This window comes from Meleagris gallopavo, chromosome 3 (assembly GCF_905368555.1).
Source record: "Meleagris gallopavo chromosome 3, MGAL_WU_HG_1.1, whole genome shotgun sequence".
Taxonomy (NCBI): Eukaryota; Metazoa; Chordata; class Aves; order Galliformes; family Phasianidae; genus Meleagris; species Meleagris gallopavo.
Genome location: NC_139406.1, coordinates 58,510,792 through 58,534,032, shown reverse-complemented (window position 1 = coordinate 58,534,032; position 23,241 = coordinate 58,510,792). Strand labels below are relative to the sequence as shown.

The 23,241-nt window shown below is 48.7% G+C and overlaps 2 long non-coding RNA genes across 7 annotated transcripts in view; one reads left to right on the top strand and one right to left on the bottom strand.

Annotated features, from left to right (window-relative positions):
- The window catches only part of LOC146544727 (uncharacterized), a 27,074-nt gene extending 7,487 nt beyond the window's left edge, over positions 1-19,587 (bottom strand). Inside the window, exons 1-4 of one of the 4 annotated variants that reach the window (XR_014882530.1) lie at positions 19,339-19,587; positions 11,916-11,989; positions 10,965-11,073; positions 4,462-4,886 (exon numbers count right to left, since the gene is read on the bottom strand). This is a non-coding gene — a long non-coding RNA (uncharacterized LOC146544727). The other 3 variants (XR_014882529.1, XR_014882531.1, XR_014882532.1) reach the window with 3 other exon arrangements.
- On the top strand, positions 13,748-23,241 carry LOC146544726 (uncharacterized). 3 transcript variants are annotated; one of them, XR_014882528.1, is made up of 3 exons: positions 13,748-13,966; positions 19,585-19,652; positions 22,141-23,241. It is a non-coding gene; the product is annotated as an uncharacterized LOC146544726 (long non-coding RNA). The 3 variants fall into 3 exon arrangements; XR_014882526.1 differs by lacking the exon at positions 22,141-23,241 and adding an exon at positions 20,320-21,143; XR_014882527.1 differs by lacking the exon at positions 22,141-23,241 and adding an exon at positions 20,315-21,143.

The window sequence follows — 23,241 nt, the reverse complement described above, 5'->3', positions numbered from 1 at the left end:
AGTGAGTTGACAAAGAAATAAAAGGAACACTTCCCCCCTCACAAATCCCTATTGATCCGAATATGGATCTTATTTCAAGATAGAGAACAACTAGCACTGATGCTGTCAAACAGAGCCTTCTGGAAATAGTTCAGAACCTCCATTTTCCACCCATATGCCTTTTCCTTGTTCTGCTAATACAGAGAGAGAAAGAAAGGGATACAGGGTGTGGGGAAAGAAGGAGGGGGGAGAGAAGGAGGAAAGGAGAGAAAGTAAGAGAAGCTAACAAGAATGACACAGAGAGCAAGTGAGGAGAGAGGGCATGAGAAAAGGAGAAAGGAAGAGAGGAAGGAAGAGAAGAAGAGAGGAAGAAAAAGAAAGAAAGAGAGAAAGAGAGAGAGAAAAGGAGAAAGAGAGAGAAAGGGAGAGAGAACAAGCATGGCAGGCTGCACATTGCACATCACCTGCTCCCAGCACCGTCCTTCCTGTCCCCATCCCTGATGAGCTGGCTCAGTTGTGCAAGGTAGCTCCTAATTACCTCTCTCTTGGTTTCCTCCTTCCCCCAAGGACGGCCTTTCCAAGAAATAGCGCACGTGCACACACCTGGCACTGTGAGATAGGGAATCTCACCATGGATACCGGGCCCCCATTCCCAGCGCGACCCGTACTCCTGGGATTTGAGCAGCCATCTCCACGATGCTGCAAGCTCCAGATGTGCCTTACCTACTGCCTGGAGACACTGCGAGCAAAAGCTGCCTACAACGGTTATTCTGCACACACACACAAGTTCTGGTTATGCATATCAAGCTTTGAGAAACAAAATAAAGCAAAATGGTAATCTTAATCTTCCTTTTAATATGCTACCCCATGCCAGATAAGAGCAGCTGGGCTCGCACAATGTGTCCAACCGGACATGATAAATAGCTAGGGAGACAGAGAAATACACACACACAGATACATACGTACATGCAAGCTCTAAGGAATTTAAAATATGTTTGTTTTCAGAAGTGGTGGCCTTCAGCTCACACCTTCCTTGATTAATAAAAGTGTTGATTAGAGATAAATACAGCCTGCCGGGGTTGGGACCGTAAATAAAATCCTAGGGTAAATATCTGCAAGGGTAGCCCAAAGGGTTAACCTTACAAATGCACAAATGCTCGCTCTCCTCCTGTTACAGTGTAAATGCTGATTGGAAGGAAGAGATCATTCTAGGTCAGTATGTCCTTTATATTGTGAATAGCCTGACAGGGGCTAATAAACTCCGCCGCCTATGGCAGCGATAATGCATTATATATTCCTAAGCATCACATGCAGTTTTTTACTTATACATGTATTGTTTGTTGCTTTGCTTTTGAAAAGGTGAAGCAGAGCAATGCCAGTCATGAAATACGCTTAAGCCAGAGGATCCACAGCAGCTCAGGGAGGAGGGTCAGAGCCCAGCAGCCCAATGCTCCTCACACAGACCCCACAAAGAGCATGGCCAGCACAGGGCATGCACCTCGCAACGCAGGGCTGGTGGAAACCCCCACACACCCCCGTGTCACACAGCTGATTTATGTGGAACCTCTTGCGTTGAGATAATTACAACACTAACAGATTTCCAGTTTGCTTCCTGCGCAGCCAGGAAGGCCAGATCCTCTGCAACTCACTAACGAGGGAGCCATGCCCCAGAGGGCTGCCTGCCCTGCTCCTGCCTTGCACTCGCCACATTTCACACTGATGAGGTAATCCGGCTTCCGATGAGATAACCCTCTGAATTGCCCACGAGCTGGAAGGGGTTACCATATGATCGCTCATGTAAACACACAGCTTCATCCCCCCTGAACGCTGGCTGACAGCTGGGCTCTGCCACCCAGGGGACAAACATGAAACCCAGGTTTTCGTGGGACAAGGACATCGTCCGCTTGTTGGTTTTCCGCTCTGGAAGTCCTCACCCACTGCCCAGACAGCCCTCCCCACCCACTTAGTCTCTCATCCTGCACCCTGCACCAGGAACACAGCCTTGCTGCTCTTCCCCTGGCCACCCCATGGCCCTGAATTCATGTACTCCTCACATTTAAGTGCAGTGTGTCACCTCCTTGCCAAGCGCTGGGGAATGACTTCCTCCTGCGGCTAGAGGTGTGAGCCATGGGGCAACCCCTCCATCCGGGGTGCAGGGCTGAGAGGGAAGGTCCCACCGCTTCACCACACCAGCACTGATGCTATTCATCTGAGTTTTGCACAGGTGCTGTTCTTAGAATGTCTAATTTGCAAGCAGTGAGAAAACCGACTTTTGTGGTTAGAGAACAGCACTCTTCTCCCATCTGTTTCTGCAGGCTCAGGTGGTCCCGTCAGCTCAGGGCCAGGCTTTTCCCAAAGCCCCCCTCCGATTAGCAAAGCAGCCAGGGTCGAATCACACTGCAGCTCTCCAGAACTTCCTGTGCCTCTATAGGCTCACTTTAACCTCACAACATGTGTCTGAGAAGTTTGTTTTACTGAACCTCATCTCAGCAGCTATGGTCACTGAGCTGGAAATCTGTTCTGGGCAGACCTCAGCCCAGACAGCATATGACAAGTGACCCAGGAGGACCCGAGGGCTGATGTGCCATTAGATGCAGAAAAGCCTGCAGCTCGAGCTGCTCTGCCCAGCTCCCAGGTCAGAAAGCCTGGTTGCTCTGCAACAGGTCCAACTAGGTGAGATGGAACCTGTATCAGACACCCAGAGGAAGCAATCCCCCTGATCCCAGGGCGCAAGGATCAAAAGGCTACCAGAGGGAGGGAAAGGTTTTCCATCACCCTCTGGTGAGTTTATTTGGTGAAAAATGAGCAAAGCCCAGAGGAAGTCATGTCCTTCCTTCCCCCGCCTCCGGGAGCAGCTTGTACAAGGAATAGGTCAAAATGAATGATTGTTATAATTTGAGTATATCAGGAGACGCATGTCTCTGCTGTCAGCACTGATCTCACCTCACTGGGCAAGGATTGAAGACAGGATTCTTCTCGTAACTCCTTCTTTCTCCATTTAGCTGGGGTCTACCTGGGCAGTCCAAGAAAGGCCACAGTGTGCATCCAGCCTGGTATTCATCAGTACAGGGTTCCAGACACTGCAGCTAGATTTTTAAAAGATGTGACTAATTTTGTAAGCTTTAGCAGTTGCTGTCAGGTGTAATGAGGTGCCATTAATCATGTCTATGCCTCATGCTATGTCTGGCTCATCTGTGCAGTCTCTTCTCCACATGTGATGGTCTCTGTTCACTGGAACACCATGTAGGGGGCTGGGGCAGGAGAACCCAGCCTCTTGTCCACTTGCCCTTAAATCATGCTCTGGGCAGGGGGCAATGCAGGGCTGTGTTGACACAGCCCCGAGCAGTATGTGAGCAGGTTGGGTGGGACGAACCCTTCTAAAACCTGTCTGCAACGTGAACATGAACATCTGAGCTCGTCACTCATTTCACAGTTCATGGGGACAAACAAGTTTGTTTGCGTTGGATAGTTATGGCCTGGGAGGAGTACTCCTCTGAAGGTGCCATTTCCTTTCTGGTGGTAATAAAGGGTCTCTAAGGTTGTTAGACACCTACTCTGAAGAAGAGTGTGCTCGTTCAGTCCCACCATTGGAACCTGATCCAGAATCCCATGGGCAGCAGGTCCCCATCTCCTGAAGTACAGCTCCAGTCATACTCCCATTATTGCCCTTTCTTGAGACACAGCTTCTGCTCCACAGTTCAGTCTAAGGGCTGGAGAGCAAACCCAGAGAGGTGAGAGCAGGTGCTGCAATTCAGGTAGGGCACTAATTATTGCAGGAGTCGATGGAGAGCCAGCAGCAAAAGAGTTAAGGGAACCAGAGCTCACTGCTCTCCAGGAACCTGTGCTTCCTCACCTCCAAGGATAACAATCAGCCAGCCCTTTCTCCAGCATTTTTTGGCACACCGCGTTGTCAGAAAACCACCTGTTACTTGGGAGGGATTCAAATGCATAATGAATTAAAAGAACATATTGTGTGGTACTATCTAACCCCCCAGACAGATGTGTTATTTAAGTGTGGTTATGATCTGTGCTGTTAATTTTAAACAACATATGATCAAAGATCGTGTCTGGCTTTGTGCTTTGCTTTCTTTCAGATTCTGGCTTGTATGTCCATGCCAGACAGTTGTGGTTTGTGTCATATGGCAGGAAAAGCTTATTTTATGTGCTGCCTAAATTTGTGTTTTATAGCACACTAAAGCACCGCAGTCGACCCACCAGAATTAAGTTATCACACTGTTTATAATGGGGAGTGAATTGCAGCTGTGGAAAAGAGGGCTCAGAGAAATTTTTTAGACACCCATGCTCCCTATGCTAAGGATTTTCAACCATCTTAAAGGCAGCAGCATTCTGAAACTCAGCCTGAGATACATCAACCACCGTACCTCTCCTGTGGGAAGGCTGGAAAGCTGTTAGAAATGGCAGCACTGCCAACCAATCAGTCCAGAAGCAACAGTCAGGCCTGCTGCAGACAGGGAGACACGCTTAGCAGATCATGAGATGTATTTTATTTTCTTTTTAAATAATACAGTTGGAGTTCCTTCTATTTGCTCCCTGGCCCAAGTCTTCAAGCTTTGCTGCCCATCTAGAACAGCTAGAAGACATCTGCTCTAAACAAGTAGGTAAGTAAATAAACAGACCAAAACAGGAATAACAGCCTTTTGCATCTGCTTGGCTGAGAGGTGAGGCTCTGATTTGATGACAACGTGCATTTGAAGATTTCTAGTAAAGCTGGAGGTGCTCTGGCACTTCCCAATTGGTAGGGGGGCAAATCCTCACTTGCTGCATGTGGACTTTCAATGAGTTATGCTCTTCAAGTCAGTTGTACAGCAAGCATCAGCCCTCCTTTAGGCATTGTTGCTGCTCTGCCATCTCCAGGTTTGGGGAAGGATTCCTGCTTTCTGGCTGCACTGTAACACAAGGCAAGCTGCATTAAAAACAGTTTGGGAGCAACACATCCTTCACATCTGTGATGGTTGGGATACTGAGAGATGTCCCAACACCAATGGGCATGGAATGGGGGCAGCCCTGGGAGATGTTTGATGCTGTTGGGGGTAGTGCTTTAGGAAAACCTGAGAACATATCCACACACATATGCTGTGTTGAATAGGAGACAATGAGGAGTAAGGGGGGGCTGTCTGAGAGGAGATCAGAGCTAAAGAGAGCATATTAAGGAGTACAAACTCATCTCATCTGCCTGAGCACCAGCAACACTCAGAGAAATTGAATGGATTGTGTTGCACCAGGGGTCAGAATTTAATTGTCCCTCCCGGCCTTTAAAACCTGTGAATCTATAGGGAAACCTTGAAATGACCAGATTCCTCTGGAGTGGGATTCCTGTGGTTTGTTTTTCTCTTCTTTTTTTTTGCCAGCTGCCATCCCCAGCGTGCCCCAAGCCCAACAAGGAGGTGGCAGCTGGGGAGTTCATGTGCTGGCAGTGCTAAGCCCTGCCAGGGCTTCCCATTATAATTTCCATCTTCCCCAGAGGAGGTGGGGTTAAGGGATGTAAGGCAGCTTCATCTGGAAACAGAAAAAAAAGAAACAAGGGGCTATTTCAGTGGTGAATAGACATAGAACTAAGCACTTTAGTGCATGAGTGTTTTCCTAGCAGATTTTTTAAACCAGCACTTTCCCAACCCCATATTAGGTAGTTCTCTGTTGTCTTTGCAAAGGGCCAAAGAGCTAAAGATAGCTCCACTAATTGCTATTTCCCTCTGTCAATTAGATCCAGAGATTCCCATCTTCTGTATTATTACTTCATCATTTTAATTGCACAAGAAGCTTTTAGGCATCATGGTATTAATTATGATAAAATTATAAATAAATAAAATAATGCAAAATCCAAAAAGAAATGATCGTTAGTATCTAGATAGGATCACTTCAAGTGGTACTTTGCACAGGCGAGTCAGACAACCTTTCTGTCTGCATGTACTTGTGATGTGTGGCCTCATTCTGCAAACTAGAGACTATCCTGTGACCTGCACCAGCACCAAGGGGCCATATGCAGCAGCTACTCTCTCCTGAGATGTGAACTGGGGAAAATGGGCAAAAGTAAGTCACAGGGGCTGCTCCAGCCCTGGCATAGCCAAAAATATTAAAGGTGGCTTAGAACCACCACCTTCTTCTCCATGCCCCAAGAGGACACAGTCTACTCTAAAACTAATATTCTCATGGGGATCCAACTAGGAAACATCTGGCCCTCCGATCATAGGCATAGACAGTCAAACAGTCCAAATTAGCAGTGTCACTCATTTGCACTTTTCAACTTAATGATACCTTACAGGGAAGAAAAATTCAAATTAAAAATTGAAGCTATTAATATATCTTTGAAAATGGTAAGGGAACAAGATTAAGACCAATAGGAGGCTACTAATCTTGGCGTGCTGACTCTTTAAATCACTGTAATGCCTTGTTCAAATTCAAACACAAAAAGGATTTTTATAAGAATGTTAGCACTTCTGATGTGTCAAAAGCCATATTTTGTTTTGGAGTTCCAAGGGCTGAGAATACCTAAGCCCAAAAGAAAAGGCCTCCTCACTAGATGACAAAATAACATTACATTGAAAAATAGAGCTGTAGAAAGTGAAATGCAAAGGCAAAAAAAAAAACACTGCTGGGCAGGGCTCAACGGGCTCACAGTGTAGGTGGGATGCATTTTGCAACTTTCTAGTGGAGATGCAGTACACTGCAGAGTAACCACATCCTCTTTGTTCAGCTGCTTCTCCCTTCCTGGCATCTAGCTGCAGCTCACATGTATGCGACAAGAGATAGTGAAGGACAGGCCGCATGAAGGAGCTGCTCCCAGCCAACTAACTGCATTTCTAAAGCTCTGTTTTTCCCCCCTCCATCTTGTCTCTCTTCATTTCTCTATCCCTCAGTGAATGCCTGATTCCCTGGAAAGGATTGACGGGACCCAAACAAACCCTGCAACAATCCCAAATTTCATGAGTAGAGGAAAAAAATATTCTCCACAGACCAAACCTCGTGTGAATCATTTTCCACCACTCTGACATATCAAATACTCCAGTGATTCACCTATTGTGGAGTTCTGATTCACCCACAGCAAACTGGGATGACTGCCTCCCAGCAGCACCAGCGTGTGCAGTGCTGGTGAAGGGCTCCTCTTTCTGCAAATCATCAAAACAACAGCAGCAAGGGCAGCATTAAAGGGGAAAAAGCTGCAGTTTGGGGTTTTTTGGTTCTAGCTGCAGGGGACTGAGAGGGAGAGTAACCATCCTACTTGATAAATAGATGGTGAGAAGTTAGGGAGGCTCACAGATCCTTCTTCCTTCTGTGCACATCCCTTGCTCCTGTTTAAGCAAGGAAAAGGGAAGGGCAGACAAAAAGAAGCAGGAGGTGCTTGGTGTTTATTTGTGGCTCTCAGGTTCACCTCCCTGCCAGCGCAGGATGCAGTTTCTCCAAGAGGGAGTGTCAGAAATAGAACTGACATTACATCTTAATGAGCTTTTTTTGGTGGCATATTCATTAAGCTCATAGAAAGGGTAAAGAAACGCAGGAAGCTTAGTCTTGAACAGCTTCCAACTGGACCCCTTTGACTCATTAAAGAGGAGAGTAAAATGAACCGTGCCCCAGGGCGACCGCACAAGGACAAGCAGGAAAGCAGGAAAGGGTCAATTCATTACGAACCAGGGGACCGGCAGCCCGGCCAGGCAGCACAGCACGAGGCCAGGAGCACTGCATGGCTGGTGGCATGCTGGAGACCTGAGTGTGCTGGTACAGCCATCTGTGCTTTGCTCTGGCAGGGCCCCCCAAAAGCAGCAGGCAGCTCCCCATCACTGCTAGGAACCCTTGTTTTAGTATAAGAACTACTGTCCGCCTCCTGAAGTTGCCCTGAGTCCACCACCCACAAACACAAGTATCCCCATCTCCATCCAGGGCAAGCTGGCCTTCCTCACCACTGTGAGGAGGGGGAAGGATGGAGTCAGAGAGTCACTTCTGAGCCTGGCAAAGGCAGGGAGGGGAGGCTGGCCCCATTGAGCAGACTCGCAGGGGGCTGCTCTGCACAACCCAGCCACGCCAGCTGCAGCGATAAGAAAGAAAGGGAGATGGCACAGTAACAGCTCCCACTGCCCCCAGGGAGGAGGAAAGAGGCCTGGGCTGCGAAGCTGACACCAGGCAAAAGTTGGCCACGTTTTTGCCAAGCTGCGGAGGAATAGCAGCAGCAAGTCAGATGTGACTGTGCGATGGGAGCCCTGAGAAAATAAAACCAAGTGACAGCTGACTCTGGAGGACTTTTGCAGAGGGTGGAGGAAGAGGGAGTGAAGAGGGAGGGGGAGGTGTACAAATAGGGGGGGAAGGGCAGTGCACAGCCCAGGAGCCTTCTGCAGCAGCAGATGGAGAGGGGAGAGAACGCTGATTCCTGCAGAGTCAGAGAAGGAGAGAGACGGCATTGCACCGAGGCGATCACATGAATAGGGAATGAAGCGCAGAACAAAGGAGAGGTTTTGGGGAGACAGGACCCTGGGCTGATCCCCAACAGCCAGACTATCCAGGAGCAGTGGCAGAGGGTTCCGCAGCCTTCAGCCAGGCTGCATGGATCCTGCGCACAGCCAACCCTGGCTGCCCCAGGAAAGGTCAGGGGCAAAATGGAGGAGACATTTGCACGGTTGTTAGCTGCCAAACACAGGAAGGATTTATCACTGATGCCACAGAGTAGCTAACTCCTTAGAGAAGTGCTGGAGCACATGGTGGGAAGGGACTATGCCAATTCCGTGGCTGCGGGCGGAGGGCTTCCCCCGCCTGCTGTAGGAAGGCTGCAGGAGGCCGCACGCAGCACTGCTGCCTTGATGCGGGCCCACAGCCCCCAGCGTGCTGGCTGTGATGGCTGTGACAGTCGTTCCGGCTGTGATTGGCACTTCCCGGTTAGACCAAGGTCACTGCTGGAACACGGCTTTTCATTAAAATGGCCGAGAGCCTGTCAGCCACCGCAGGCCGGGGCTAATTAAGGGAGGACCCAGCGCTCCCATGCGGATCGGTGGCTGGGGCTGATACCGAGCCGCCCACCCCATGAGGCAGCAATGGGAGTGATCCTGCACCTCAGTGCCTTCTTGCTACAAACAATCACAATTCTCCTTCAAAAGGGACACTGTGGAAATAAGCCCACACTGCTTGCATAAATTAGCAGTTCAAGCCCCCATACAGGTGCAATGCAATTACTCTAACCCAGGAATTCTTGGCACCAAACACTGAGGTAAAACAACATGCTGCCAGGAGCCCCGGTAAATATTAGTGTCTCTATTTTACACATTTTGGATAAATCTCTTTTGAAAAGTAAGGAAGTCAGCATTTATTAAGAAAAACAGTGTTATTCCAAACGCTACTTGTGTTCCTCTGCCCTGTGTAGTAGCCTCACTGTTGTTCAGACCCTTTCCAGCACTCCCTTATCTAATTTCTCACTGCTGAATGATACAGCAGGAGCTCCTTGCATTCCACATGGAAATTGACCCTTCAAGCTGTCTCCAGACCACCAGGAATGTCATCAGCTGATTTTGGCCATCCGGGCACCTTCTCCTGCTCACACTGTGCTGTGTGACTAAGCTCTATCCAGCTCAACACTGATTACCCTCACTGGCCGGCTGTGTTTCTCCCAAGAGCATTACACAAGCCTTCAGTAAAAAAAAAAACTCAATTCTCTTTTGTTTATTCTTCCCCATTTTGGCCAAAGATTTTCCAGAATGAAAAGACACTTTGACTCCCTGGTTCTTCCTTTGGTTTGTGCCGGTGCAGGTTCAGTTGTTACTGGTGTTTGGTAATGCAGAAATGCAGAACCTCATACAGCTCTGTTCCAGTCACTATGGAAAAGAAATCTGAATTTCTAAAAGTCCTCTGATATACCAAAAAATTCTAGTGAATTCCCCGCTGAGAAGGAGGGGAGCAGGATGCCCCTCGCAAGGGTCAGTTGTTCCCTGGCTATACAGATGCTTTGCTGCCTTTCCATCAGTTTCTCCCAATAGCTGTGGTTTATATCTTACATTGCAGTAACATTGCAGAATATCCGGTGCAACTGGAGGCTGGCCTTACAGAGGTTTCTTGGCACCAGGCAATTAAATAATATCAGTAGTAGCATTTACTCTTGTCTGTGACTGTGAACAAATAGGCAGAAAGGGGTCTAGCAGCACCTTACTGCCTCAAACACTGACAGCATTGGCCAGTGCAAATGATTAAAGGCTTGTTTTGAAGGATACAGACTTCTTTTTCAAAATTGCTACGACAAAAGATAAACTGCCTGTAGTGTACTCAGCATCTCACTCTGATCTGTGGCTGCTAATCCAGGCCAGGACTTAGAAAAACCCATTACAGTGACACTAGGCACCCACTGTGAGAGTCAGTCTGGGAGCTAGACAGCTAGGAAAAACCACAGCTTTGGTCTGTGTCCAGCAGCCTAAATAAAAAGTTTCCTTTGCATTCTTTGCATTCATCACAAAAGAGAGCTCTCTCTTTTACACAGTAAATACGCACAGTCATAGAAACACGTCCCATTAAAGTCACATTGCTAAGTGCTCGAACACAGGACATGAGAAATAAGGTATTGTAATAATGTTATCTCAGATGAATTCCTCCTTTTTATGACTCATGTTGTTCATGCAGAAATGTCAATCCCAAGCATACAAAGAGCACGTGTTTCTTTCTCCCCTTCCCAGCAAAACATCACACAGTTGGATTAAAAAATGACAGTTCAGGTATAGATGTATACAATTATGCATGCAGGTGTATGTATGAAATTGTGTTTCTTTATTTATTTTACCTTTTCTTTTGCACTTTTGTGATGCTCAGTGTGCTTTTTCCAAACCTAAGGATGCTATAACAGATTTTTCTATTATTCAAAGGACTTGCAAGGTTTGGGCTTAAGTAATATATGAAATGTTATGATTTCGTGATAAATCGCAAGAACTGCTATCATTAACATCTTGCAGTTTAAGCGATACATGCTAAACCAGAAGAAAATTCAACTTGAAAACACAACTTACCTGAAATATCTCTGCTCTAGTATGTCTAGGGATTTAACAGCTGCATTTCCTGACTTCGGCACTAACAGTGCTTTTCTAATAGCTGCCTATGCATTCAATCTTCTTGGTGCTGTTTAAAAAGAGAGAGAGAAAGAAAGAGAGAAAATTTAATGCTGTAGTTCAGCACTCTCAGAGGGGAATACAGTGGGGAGCAGTGAATTTCTAGCACTGCTAATTCCCATGCTGCTAATTGGACAGAGGCCATTTCCTGCGCGATAAAGTCAAACAGGACAGGAGCATATGGGCTTTCAGAGAGATAGCTGGGCTTTTGCAATGGAAAAGAAAACACACATTAAAAACAAGCTCTAGAATCCCTGCAGAATATTGGTGATTGCAGAGAAATTACAGACAAATCACACTTAGAAGTTGCAAGCACAGATGCTGCTCCTATTACTTCTGTGAGAACTGCACCTTTGAAAAGCCGGAGCTTGCTCCTGGGAGAGATGCCATTTGTAGTTCCCAGTATTTTCCCCTGACCCTGCTGTTCAAAAAGGAAAGGGTTTTATTTATTTTATGATGTTATTTACTTGTTGTTTTTTGCTTTTTTTCTGTGAACATATGCATTTCAGTTGTAGGATCTGAGCTTCCTTTGGACTCTGAGAGCAGCTCAGGTGCTGCTCAGACTGAAATGAGAACCGCATACTCTGAACATCAGAGCAGGGACAGAGCTTCCTTCTAAGGCTGAAAGCCTTAGCAGCCCACATCAGCCAGCCACTGAGACCTTTTTTTTTCAGCTGATTCAAATGAAACCAAAGAAAACATTTGTAGTCAAAGGAAAGCCTATCAGGGAACATTTCAAACATCACCTGCTTTCCTTCAAACATGTTCATTTCAGCTCTAAGAGAACGGGACAGTCAGTATTTCCCAAAAAATGAGTTTGGGATGGGCATAGGCGAGTCATGCTGCCAGTACCTGGCAAAGCTGTGCTGCTGGGATTGAGAAGAGTGGTGCTAGAGATGTCGATCAGCCCAGGTCCATGCATCCTCCTGCAAAGAGATCAGTGCGGGACAGGGTCAAAACCAGGGCACTGACAGAGCATCATTCTGATCCAATGTGGCAAGGGTGATGATGGTCCCAAAAGAGTCGATTTTCTCCTATTAGCTGCTAATCAAAGGTGTCTCTTTTACTTTGTTTGCCAGTTTATTCTCCCTCCAGCAGTCTTTTCCACACAACCCTCTACCAAAAATGGATAGAGGGAAGGAGCTGTGTGGGGACGGAGCATGGAAAATCACAGCTGCCAAAGCAGGTGGTTTATCAAGTCCCGGACACGTCAGGCCAGAGGGACACAATGGCTCTCCCGAGCACATCGGTCACACCGGGCAGCACAAGCAGTCACAGCATCCTCAGAGCTGCTGCATCCATCTCCACTTGCAGCCTCCAGCTGCCAGCTGAGCGCCTGGTTTTGCCTGTGCTCGGCTCCCCGGGTGCTGTCACACCTGCTCTGCCCACCGCTCGGAAAGCTGCCAGAGAAGAGAGCAGACAAAGGATGAGCGCATAGCTGGAGCCTCTGGAAGCTGCACGCTAGCCGGGTGCTGGGTTTTCTCCCACACTCCCACTGCCGCCTCAAGTCTCTCTCCATGGGAAGCACTTCTCCTGCTGCCTCACAGCTGCACCACTTTGGGCTTTGCTGTGTTTGTGCCATCATTATTAAGGCCTCACTGCAGAATTTTATTATTTTTTTTTAGCACTATTTTCCCTTTTTTAGCCACCAGTGACCTTATGTTGTCATTGCTAGGTATGCTGCCAAGCATAAAGTTCACCTTGATGTACCCACTTGTGTGAATGCCCCAGGGCACCAGAGCCCTCCCGGAGCTCGTGGGTACTGGAGCAGCAGAGAAGAGGTTAATACAGGGTTTCCCAACAAGAGGCCAGAGGCAAAACCCAGGTTAAGGCCTCCTGCACCCCTCCCCCGGCTTTCCCCTGCAGCAGGACTCCTAGCCATGCCACTCAAGTGCTTCTGTCCCCACCAGCTCCTGCCCCACTTGTGTGATGTAAAGCAACCCTTTTGTTTCCAATTTAAGAGATGAGCCTCAGGGGCCATTATAGGGAAGAAAGGTAGCTGTGGCCCTTTTATCTGAAGGAATCCATTCGGAGTGGGGGATGCTTTCCTTCCTCCCCGCCTAGGGATCTGCCCCGTTCCTTAGCTGTCTCCTCCCTGTGCCAGGGCCACATCCCTCTGTTCCAAGGCCACCTCCTGACTCCTCCAGGGACAGCTCCTCACTGATACAGGGCCACTTTCTTGCTGCTCTTGGCCATCACACCCCAAAAAGTGGGTAAATGCAGCATCGCTACCAGACGGAAGCACACAGAGAGCCTGAGTCAGCTGCTCAGCTTCCCAGTGAAGTGAAAAGGATAGCATGTGGTTTTAGCACACCTCAGAGTAACACAGTGGCTTTCTCTTTGCTGACAATTGGGACCGCTGAGGGATCTGGCATGTCTTAGTGACTGGAGAAAGTGACTCTTGCTTTGTTTATTCTTGCATTGAAAAGAGCGGTTCCTGTCATTAGCATGGCTCCAAGACCTGAGACTTTAAATAATGACCCCAAATATTATGAGATTCTTGAAAGCACCGAAATAAAAATAAAGAGGTGGACAAAAAATAAATACAACAGGAAAACCAATAGATTTGTGGAGGGGAGGGGCTCTGAGCATACCGTTTGCACTTTCCCAAACCATGAATCACAAAACAAATATTTGCTCTGTACAGTGCATGCCACTGACACCAGGAAGGACATATCTTAGGCTCATAGAAGTTGCCTAGGTTGCAGTAAGACATTAGCAGCAGATAGGAGCTCACCAGGGACAGAGCGCGCCCACGGTTAGCAGAGCGGAGCCAAGCAGGCGAGCCTGCTGAAGGGTAGGGAGTATATACCTGGGCTGGGTGCTAAATGGTAACAACGCACTGTGGCTATGCCGCAGATAGGAGCTGGCTTGCACATCGGTGACTCAGAAGGCAAAGCAGGGTGAGTGTACCAAAATAATCTCTGCATAAATACAGCGTTCAGCACAAAAGATGCAGATGGGAGTGAAAAGGTGCCAGCGTGCCTCGCTCCGATTGAAGTTGGGAGGGATGTGGTAAAAGACCTACTCAGCAGCTACCCACTTCCCTACATGGGGAAACCCCACTAAAACCCCACCACAGCCCCAGAAGAGATGGGCACGGCAGCCTAGCTTGACACAGAGGGGATAAACAGGAGCTACGCTGTGTGTGTGTAAAGGAGAGTAACTGAGAGGATCAGTGACAACAACAGGAATCCTTTAAAACTTTACGCTTTTTAGGCAGTTTTGCACAACGCATGTGAGGAAACAGTGGACAGACATGAAGCAAATCATCAGCAAGTAATCTAACACCTATTAATTATTTAGCTCAGGGCTACATAAACCCCCAGGGGCTGGGCTGCTCCCTGGAGAGGTGCTGGGCTCTCCTTGCCTTGGGTGCCCATGTGGCCACGAGAAATGCCAGAAACCTGCCCAGAGCTCCCCAGGGTGACCCTATGCTCTGTTGCGGTGCTGAGGACACGCTGCCCTGTGCTACACGTCCCTCCCACGGACCACTAACACAGTGGGACACTCCCTCCCACTGACACAGTTATACTGGGCCTCGGGCAAGGGGAAGCAGGGGCCCGGGCTGCACCGTGGTGGGGGAGGTGGCGGCCATGGCTGGGGGACAATGTCACTTTTCTGGCAGTCTCCAGCCTCTGTCGATCGCTAGGGAGATAATTGACCTCCAGCTACTCTACACAGCCAATAGAGAGCTGGAGTGGGGATGCATCCAGCTGTTCTGGGTGTTGTGCTGGTAAAGTGCACTTCACAAAGGAAAAGCCAGGCAAATTTGTGTTTGAGAAGGTTGTCCTCTGGAGAGAAAGCCTTGTGCCGGGCTGAATACACTATTAGAGGGACATTCTGTGTTCCCTGTCACACCCCGACAGCCCCATCTCCCAGCTCTGCAATCGCAGTGATTCACAAAGTGCAATTCAATTTTCAGCCCCGGGCTGGATTCTGGTTTTCTTTTTTCAGATGAGCATGCATGGATGGCGGGCTGATGTGGTGCCTGATTTGCAGGATGTGGCCTTGGAAAGCAAAACTAGGGGGGAAATGAGAATGCCCTGTGTTAAACCCCAAGGAGGGATTATACAGTCAGGAGAGGCTTTGCAAAACGTGTGTTGTGCTGCAGACCATCACCCTTTGCTGTGATGGCTCCACTACATTATAGGTTAGTCCTGGGGAAATCAGTGAGTTTTGCTGCTGACGGTATGATGGCACACAAGCACCAACCTCAGCAGCTTTGCAGCTTGGGCTCAGGCACCAAAATCCACAGATAGGATCTTAAACCCCACAAGAGAGATCCACCAGCAAAGTACCTGGAAAAATTCAGAGCAGCAGAAGTGGTTGTCTGCTAGCATGGTACAGCACTGCATGGAGACATGCTGGTGGGGCACCCAGGTGCTGCATTGGTGATGGATGCAGCAAAGATGCCCTGCTCATCCCAGCTCATGATCCCAGCAGGGCTAGTCAGCAAGGGGAGGATATTGCCTATGGTGAGGACAGCTACTCAGGGGAAGCTCTGCACAGCTTCCTGCCCAGCCATGTAAGCATATGCTCCTCGGCCCATACAATGCTAAGAGTCAGAATCAACTGCAAGGGACTACGTTTTGCATTCAGTCAATGCAAATAAAATGAGTCATCTTTACAGGTATTGCAAATGAGGCTCATCCTCCTCTGCTCAAAGTGTTACTGCAAGCTCTGAGAAAGAGTCCTAACAAAGAGCCCCTGTGAAGTGGTGGAGAAAAGTGCTGGAAACCCCATGATTTAAGATTGATTGACTGGACAAAACATTGAAAATATGATGGCCATTGAGCTGCCAGAAAAATAGACTAGAGCAGATCTCATCCATGACAAGTGTATTATGTACTTACGGATGGGTCTATACAAAACCCCACATCTGACCTGGGGTCACAGGCGTAAAACAGTGGGAGTCACTGCAAACACACTTATAATTATTTGGGAACTTCCCTCCCTGCTGTTCATTAAAGGAAATTATTTTGTTCCTACTTCCACTTCTTTACTAAGGAAGAACTTGAACTGTATCCTATTGATGCTTGCAGGACTTTTCTGGGTTTTGGATCAGACTTTAAAATTCAGGCCAGTTGCTGTCAGGAGCCAGCTCTGCCAAAACATGGAGAAAATATAATCCTTATCCTTGATAATTGCTCCTCTATCTCATTGATATCCAGACAATAAACAATAACAGTGATGTTTCTGACAGCTCACTAATGCGAGGTGCCTGTTACACATTGCCATCCCTATCCTACTGCTCCACGTGCAAGTACTCAATCTTGGGACACAGCAGAAGTGTTTTTGTTGATAGCAGCTCTGATCAGAGGCAGTGCTACGTGAAGAGGATGTTGGTGAAGGCTGCTGGGGTGTGCTGGATGCTCCCTGTCCCAGTTACATGTAGTTCTTAGGGCAGGGATGAGCTGCTTGGTGAAAAAGAGCTTATGCATCCTTGCTGGGGGATCGTACCTGGCTCTGAACAAGACACAGACACTGGTAGGGCAAAAAATGGACATTCCCCAGGCTGTGTATCTAACATTCTCCTTGGATTGTTGCATGTTTGCAAACAGACAAAAAATAGCACGCAGAATAAGTTAACCCAACATATTCTGACCTTGGGTATCTATGCAGGGATCTCTCTGTCTGCAAGGAAAGTGGTACCCTCGGAAGTGAGTGCTCCAGCCTCAAGGGATGTGTGACAACAGGGGAGCCCCCCTCACACTTCTCTACCTTAGCCCTCACGGAGTTTGATGCTCAGCCTGATCTCTGGGCACCAGACTGGGTTGGAGCACCTTGACATAGGCTTTGTGTCATTCATTTCTCCTCCGCTGCAAAAAGGCTCTCCGAGGCCCTGGACATCTGCATCTGCTCACCTGGGCTGCAGTGCTGGTAATGGAGTTGGCACTGGTTCAAGGGTACAATATTTTATTGTTGTATCACTAATGGAGAAGGGGGAGAGGATATCCTTCTTATCTCCAGAGCCAGCACTGAAGGCTGGGACAACCACATCCTCCTGTTCCATCCAGACAACCCCTCTATCCTTGCCTACACAGTTTCCCACTTCCTCTCAAAAATGCACCTATAATCAATTGCCTGATGATGGGCTTCCATCAAAACTGTCCTTCATGACCCCTGCTTTGGTAGGAGAGAGTGGATAACAGATGCACATTTTCCTCACTGTAAGGGAAGAAGGGACAAGTGAGCCCTTAGACTAGTTCAGAAGGACACAAACAACATAATAGAGGGCAACTGTTGGAAAAGTTCCAGGAAATCTCCGATTCATCTAGGGAATCAAGAATTTGCTGAGTCAAAGTACATTGTGAAATAAATCCGGTGGATGGAGATGGTGTATCTTACTCTCAGAAATCTTTAGAAAGTGCCAGATAGTGATTACCTTGACAGGTCAAGAAATGAGTTCCTAGAAACTTACTCCAAATTGCTGTATGACACCCAAGGTAGGGATCCCTCAGCCAGGAATGGTTTATCAGCTTGGAGACAGAGGTGGCTGTTACAGGAGGTACATATCCAAGGTTTTTCCCAGAAGAGTCTTGATGGCCCCCAGAGCAGAATGACTGGTATCGGGCTAGGGCTGTGATCACTTGCCATGTGAGTGCCGCAGCACCAAAGAACAGAAATCTCCTTTGGAGTTCTCCCAGGATTTACGGCTCTAGCGTAAAACTGTGCAGTAGGGTGAAGCTCAGCCACGTGGGAGCAAAGCTGTGGTGCCACTGCTCATCTGCTTGTTCATTTTTCAACCCACATTGTGCTAAAAGAAAGTAAGTGTGCTCTCAGATGAGGTTTAAGTGCAGCATGACCAAAGAAACTTGAATACAAGGAGAAGTGGAGAAGATCGGTCAGTGTTACTGAACCTTCTTGTGCCCCAGGGGTTGCTCTGCACAGAAAGACAATAAATAATAGTAACAGATAGCAGTAACAGCATGACTTTCCAGAGGGCTCTGTCAAAAGATGCCAGTAGGATATGGAAAGCACAGGTTCCTGCAGGCAAGACCCCCGTTTGGAGCATCCAAATGGCGAGGGATGTCGGTGCCCAGCTCCAATTCAGCAGGCAGGAACCACAGCCTGCAACCACAGCAAATTAACTCCTTTCTCCCTCCCACCCTCCTCCCTCTCACCCGCCTCTCACACCGCCGTAGTGGCCACTGGGGAGGGGGCCAGGGCGCACCCAGTGGGGGGACGCAGGTGTCCATCACCTGCTCTCACCGCCTGTGCCAGCTGGGGGAGAGGAGGCTGGAGCAGGGCGGCCTTGCCCTAACCCTGCTTAAATGTGGGAGGGCTGGGACCGAGCAGAAGGGGAAGCGTGATTGTGAAAACCACAGCCATTTGCAAGGCGAATCAAGTGGGGTCCTTGAAATCCTTTTTAAAAATAAAACATCCAGCAGAGTTGTACAGCAGTCCAGGTGGGAAGCAGCAGGAAATTGGTCTCGGTGGTCGCTAAACTGCGGTGGCAGGAGACAGATCGACCTGCCAGAGCCCTGCGGCAGACACAGCCACACCAGCTGATACCCACTGAGAGCCTTTCCCACCCTCTGGCAGCTCCCACCTCCTGAAAGCTCCCTAATTTCATCCAATGCCTTATTTAAGGCACTGAGCTGGGAGTAAACAGGGCTTTCCCCACACACCCGCATCTTCGCTCTGCGACAGTGAGAATGCATCAATTTCAAATAAAACCCTTGTTGCTCTCCAGCCCATGCCTCCCTTTCCAACTTCAGGCCCCTTTTTCTTTCGGATATAAATCGGTTCTGAAATCGAGTTACAGGAGGCCTGGGCTTTTCCTTTTAAACAGATGAAGTGGGGTGTGTGTGGGGGGGATGCTATAATTGGATCACTTACTGTGTGACTAATCACAGCCGCCGGTAACCACAGTGACTGTGGTTTTAACCTTACTTGGTCATATGCAAACCACCCGGCTGACCCAGCCATCTGCAGCGAGGCGGGGGGCTGCCATGCCGGGCGGTGGCACTGCACAGCGGGTCTGTCCCCATCCCTGTCCTTGAGGTCAGGAGCGTGGTTGCACAGCGGGCAGGACTGGTGCCTGCAGCCAGAAATCCAGATCTGAAATTAGGGGCTGAGGCTTGGCCCGCTGGAAAAAAAAACACCAAGCCCTGCACGTCCATGTGTGGCTGCCTCTGATGGCACCCACACTGCGATGCATCTGTTCCTGGCCAGGGAGCTCTGTGACAAGGGATCGAGCAGATTAAGAGTGGATTCCTTGTTTATTTGAGGGAGGACTGTCCCTAAAAGCCATTATTAACCTCCTTACCTCCAGGCAGCCTGCTGCCGGAGCCCCAGGAGCACGGCTTTCACCAGCTGACCCACCAGTTCAGGGCTGCAGCCAGCATGGTGGGTCGGGGAGCTCAGGCAAGGCAAGATGTGCATCAATGCCGTCTCTTTTCCGTGAAATGAATTAAAAGCAGCACAGTGAGGCCAGGGAACCCCACCTGCCCTGTGCAAGCTCAGACACCCGCACAGTTCGGGCTCATTGTAAGACCAGGTTTCTTTTTCACAGAGCAAGGACGGAAGGAAGCAACAAATGGGAAGGAAACCGTCCTGCTGGTGAAATCCAAAACCGGATCGGTAAGAAAAACATCATAAATTATGGATCCCTTGGAGCCGCCGGCAGCCTGTCGCTGCGCGCCATCCATCTCCATTGTACTTTTCTGTGAGGGCGAAACTGTTGCCAACTAGCAGCGGGCAGGCTGCTCCCGTCGGGATCCCTGCAGCCTTCAACCCCACAGCCCCTTGCCACCCCAGCGCTTCGTGTGCTGACAGCAAGGCCTTCAGAAGGGCCACCAGCCGAGGGGCAGGGCCACAAAAGGCCACCCATTGTTTGCCAATGGCTGTCAGTGAAGACAGTGCATGGGGCCGAGGGGCTGCTCCTGTGGCTGGGCACACAGCACGGTTTAAGGGCCGCAGAGAGGGGGCTAAGTCCCCTGCTAGCCCTCAATAGATGGCAGATGCAGCAGGGCAGGGGGAGGAGAGGGGAAGGAGGGGAGAGGGAACCAACTCAAGGTCAACTGGGAGGAGGAGGGGAGGTGGCAGGGGGAGGAAGGTGTCCCCAATGCTGTGCAGAACCGCTCCTTACCACCCTCCTTCTACTGCCCACACGCAGCCCCTCCTCGGGGTGTTTATGAACACACATACAAATGGGAAGCTGGCAGGGGGGTGGGAGGGGTGGAGAAGGAGAAAAGAAACACAACACCCTATTTTCCTATTTTGTTCCTTCTCTGTCTTCAAAGAGCAGATGTGCCGCGGCCTGCAAACTGAGAAGGACACTCCTTCGCCGTCAGCTAATTTAGGCTGACAGAATAGGTTTTGTGGTTTAAAAGGAGAAGTTTGGCGATCAGCCACAAACATGAACCAGCACACCTTCCGCTTAGCTGCTCTTACTGGGCTCCCCGCAACCAAAAATGAGAGCTGGGGGTTTCTCACAAAAAGGAAAAACCTGGGCGGTGGGGAGAAACGCGTCATAGCCAGCACGGCATTGCCGCAGTGCCTGCAAGTCCCTGGCACACCTGTGTGGGGTGTGCAAAATATCTCTAGCAGGGCTGTATGATTTATAAGGGCCTCCCTTTCGTCTTTAAGCCGCTTTCCCTCATATTCTCCCTCTTTTTCTGGCACTCTCTCAGCAGACCGTCAGAAGGTGGGCCAGTCCCTCATTGCGGATTCAGGCACAACTCTGCCAAATTGACCTGCTGTTATCCCCCCTTTCAGCTACTGTAACCAACACCACACAAACAATGAATTATGAGATTAGAGTTACAGAAAAATGGCCTCATTCTGCAGATGTTGTGTCTGGGGCTGGCTGCCCAGGCTCACGCATGGTGTGTCATCTCCCTCCCTCCCTGCCCCCTCCCAGCACCAACTTTTCTGGCTGTAATGTGTGCCAGCAGCCTGTTTGGGGAGGGTAATTAGCAGCTTCCAAACCCCCTCTCTCCTCCCCCGACTCCCCTCCCCCCCCCAAAAAAAGGGAGGGGAACAGAGAGAGAAAAAACCCTCTGTGATAAGAAAATAGCCATTGTATAAGCAGAAAAATACTAACATGCAAAATAATTGGTTTGTACTAAACCAGAGGTCATAGCAGAATTATTTTGGAACTATAAATACGCTTGCATGGATAAAGGGATTTGGGTGCAAGGGTTGCAGGGTGAGGCAGGGGAGTGCTCTGAAAGGAGCTCCAGGGGAGCAGCAGCCTCAGAGAGAGTGTGAGGCTTCTTTGTTGTGTGTGTGGGGAGGAGATGGGTTTGTGAGTGTGTGTGTGCATGGACATGTATGCGCAGGTGTGTGTGTGTGTGTGTGTGCGCGCACCCCTCCATACGCACTGGAGCTTGCTGTTAGTGGGCAGCTCCTGGTACCTGTGGATGAAGCTCCCATGCTCAGGGCAGCAGCATTGGATGGCAGCCTTCTGAGTGCACTGGCTCACTGAGGAGCTTTGAGACACCAGGGTTTTTTTTTGTAGAATCGTCGAATCATAGTATCATTAAGGTTGGAAAGACCACTAAGGTCATCTAGTTCAACCATCAATCCATCAAATACCAAAAGGGAAATCACTAAAAAACATGCAGAAAGCATCTTCCAGGCTGGATGTAGTTCTGGGCAGCCTGGTCTAGTGGTTGGCGATCCTGCCCATGGCAAGGGGGTTGAATCTGGATGACCTTTGAGGTCCTTTTCAACCAAGGCCATTCTATGATTCTATGATCTCAGATACTTCCCTCGGAGGTGAAGGATGGAATCATGCCATTTTGGGGACTGGCACTGGGGCTGGTGGCATTTTCATATTCCAAGCTGGTGGTGGCAGAGCTGCCTCTAGCCCCAGCTCTAAGGTGAGTTTGCAGAGGGAGCCCAGCCTGGACTGGACCCACTCTACCTCTCCAGGAGGAGCCTGCAGGCCATCTTGAAGGGGAAAGCTGGGAGTCTCTATATCCAGGAGGAGATGGCTCCATGCCCCCAAGTAGGGGCAGTCTCCTGTCCTCCAAGGCAAACACAAGTGTCTTTTTGAATTCCCCCATGTTGCATCCATCTTCCCTGCTCTGGCATGCTGTAGTGCTGCCGTGTGCTGTTTTAGGAACTGGGACCACTGCGTCACTCCAGAGGAGACAGCATGAGACCCAAACAGGAAGGGGGTTGCCAGAAGAAGCCCCATGGAGATGCGGCATCTGTTCCATCTTTCTCTTTTTGCTCTAGTTTTAATCCTTCAGCTGAAACACTTGGTCAGTGAGATGCAGAATTTGGCTTGATCTGTTATGTTTTCTGCAAATCCTCAACCTAATATCACATCCTGTAACACTTCAGGCAGCATATATGTTTTGCAGATTTCGCTTGACACCAGGTTGTAGTGAGAAATTACAGACATTTTAAAGTAATATAGGTCGTATAAAGGCAGAATTTTTATTATATTGAAGTACTTAATGCATTAAAAATACTTAGAATTCCTTGAGAAACACAGCTTTCTGAGATGCTGCAGTCCTGATGGGCAGCAGCAAGCTCATTTTTTCCCTTAGTGTCAGGCTTCAACTTCTCATCAGCAGCCTGTTCCCTTCCCACTATGTGTTTCTCTGTATGGTTCCTTACTTCCATTTTTAAAATAATGTCACATTGGAATTCTTATCCTGGTCACATGCTTGTTATGAACATCATTTTCCCTAGCAGAAAATTAAGCTAATAATATGACAAAGCAATATTTGGTGCATATCAGTTAGTAAGATTCATCAGTGGGCACAAAAGGACATAAAACAGCAGTGTGTGCTCCTGCCCTCCATTTAATTTATTTGGCTATGTGTACAGCAGGTGTCCTCTACTGTGATATTAAGAAGCTTGGCATCCTCCAAACCCATTTGCAAGAGCCCTGGACATTTACACAGTTGATGCAGGTTGGTGGGCTTAATCCTGCTAGGAGATGCTCCAGGAGAAGAAGTTGGGGAAAAAATTAGGAAGGTCCTCAGGAGTAGAGTAAATGCACAGCTGTATGCCAGCTACTCCCCAGCCTATTAATTCAGTCATGCCATGTCTATACAAGAGAATTACTTCAGTGTCCTTAGTCCTTGGACTGTTCCACCAAGATCTGTGAGCTTATGCTATGGCTAAACAGAAATGGTTTGATATGGGGGAGAATATTAAGGTATAATGGTTTCATGTGATTAAAACCCTCCATAAGAATCAAAAAGGA